This window comes from Austrofundulus limnaeus, unplaced genomic scaffold, assembly GCF_001266775.1.
Source record: "Austrofundulus limnaeus strain Quisiro unplaced genomic scaffold, Austrofundulus_limnaeus-1.0 Scaffold242, whole genome shotgun sequence".
In the NCBI taxonomy this organism is placed as follows: domain Eukaryota; kingdom Metazoa; phylum Chordata; class Actinopteri; order Cyprinodontiformes; family Rivulidae; genus Austrofundulus; species Austrofundulus limnaeus.
Genome location: NW_013952644.1, coordinates 138,527 through 140,983, shown reverse-complemented (window position 1 = coordinate 140,983; position 2,457 = coordinate 138,527).

Genomic DNA, 2,457 nt, shown 5'->3' with positions numbered 1-2,457 from the left:
ACATTTATCCATTTTAAATATACTAACCTCACTCCTTTGTAACAACTAAGGCAAAAATGTACAGTAACTAATTCAGAAAATCTTTTCAGGACCCCAACTTTGGGAAACACTGCTTTATTGTGTAATATTACCATTATAATTTGTTTACTTTTTGCACAGTTTGAGTCAGAGTACACAGAGTTCTGCACTCTATCCTAGAGTTAAAAACTCTTGAAGTGTTGTATTAACACTGGACATTGGTTGGTGAAACWGCACAACAGTGTGACACTTCACACACCAGGAAGTACCTCTCACTCATGGTGTCGACTTATGGTGAATAACACAAAACTTAAACTTGAAAAACTAACCAAACTGAACAAGAAAWCTAACCAGAAAAACACATTTTTACACTCATGAACATTTTARTAGTCTTAGACATGCAAACACATAATTTCTACAAGATTACCCAGCATTCCTTGCTGAGAAAATTCTGGTCCATGAGGAAGAGGGTGGGGCTTTTCAGAATACTTCTTTCAACACTGCATTGTGTTATATAATGACACTGTTAAGTGTTGATCAAGACTTAACAGTGGGCGGAGCTTATTTAACACTGTCCAGAGTTGAGACAACACTGATGAAATCTATTCTGTGAATTAATACCAACACTGGATGTCAGTTTACTCAGAAAGTGTTAAAAAAACACTTGGGGAGCTGAAATTAACTCTGAAAAGTTTAACACTGCAAATTTAACACTCCGTTTTTTTTACTGTGTGCGAGCTAACACTTTTCTCACGTTTTTCCTATTTTCCTGGAGTGAGTATAGGATTCTCTACACAAAGAYACAAACCTACACAGGTATTTGCAGAAAGACCTGGCTCGAGGACAAAGATGGAGAGCTCCAATTTCCACGACCCTCCATCCCTCCAATCTTGATCCCCGTTTCTCTAGTGCTCACAGAACTGCACATCTGTCTGCCTGTGTCAGCACAGGAGAGCAGGAAATTGCAAAAGAGGGAGAAAAAAKGAACAATTAAAGGTGTACATGTGCATCGATTCATGATGAGGCAGGATTATTACGCAACAGCCTCCATATGCAATGCTGTCTTTGTTATTCTTTTTTTCCTGTGCATTAAACCCTCTACCTTCCTACTTCATCACACGTCGCTGTGGGTAATAGCATCAGCTAAATTGCTAAAATAAGGATGTCTGAACATATCCAGATGGTCCACAGCATCACAGCAATTTGTCAAAAGAAATGATGCTGAGCCTTGTAAGAAATTAAGCAAAAACAAGCAAAAAGYCCCTCTTAAAAGTTGAGACTCGCTTTGTTTTGTCTTTTTTATTTTTAGCCTTAATCCTACGGGAAATTGAAGGCCAAGTGTTCCTTTTTGGAGCCAGTTTGGTAACGTCATACGTGATGTCATTATTAGATGACAGTATGTGTTGAAACTGATTCTCAGCTACTTTCACAGCAAATTTAAGCTCAATATCTTATGACTTACTGAGTTATACCATTTTTGTGTTTTTTTAAATTTACATTGGTTTTAGGAGCCGTCTTGATTTGGGATGACTCGAAAAGTTAATCAGTTCGAGATTAGTAACCAGTGATTATTTTCTGAAAGTTTAATTAAAATTAATGCAGTGTTTCACGAGATATTTTGCTAACAGACACAAGACTGCACAGGAAAAAAAAACATAATTGTTCTCTTTATCATTCAGTAGCACACAATAATGTAACCAGCAGCTTGGCTTTGACTGCGCTCAACATCAAACAGTATTTTTTTTTCTTTTTTGTTTAAGAAATGCAGAAGATGTCTCTCCAAAAGGACACAAAAGGGAGGAAAAAAGTCTTCTTTGGTGCCTCACCTTTTAACTCTGAGCGCTTTGATGTGGCCGGATGGAGAGTTGAGCAGGCATCTCCACCTGCCTTCACTTTCATCCAAGACTAAGCCTGTTAGCCYGTTAGCCTGTGGAGGGATTCCCACTAATGCGAAAAAGTCAAAGTTTCCAATAGATGCTTTTACGCCTTGAAAAAGTGTGCAATAATATCTGTGTGTGCGTTTGGATCTGTTGTTATTTTTAGCAAAATATCTCATCGAACCACAGGATGAATTGTAATGAAAGATGCAGGAACGCGCAAGAATAAACTTTAATGTCTGTGAAAAACATTAATGTCTAAAACTTGGTGTAAACAGGTCAGTAGCAGGTCTCGTTGGATAATTACTGCATGTAGCGTCTCTTTTCAACCATGTTGAAAGAGACATCCTGTGGTTGTCGAAAAGATGTTAATCCGTTTCAGAAGAGTCAGAGTATTGGAATCAAGCAAAGAAAACATCTAAGGTGATTGATGAAGCCGATGCGGTGCAGTGGTTCTTAACCTGGGTTCAATCGCCGGTCTTATGTTGCGTTCACACCGAATGCGATTTCAGCTTCAAAATCGCAGCCAACGCTGAAGTTGGTCACTTGTGCACTTTGAGGT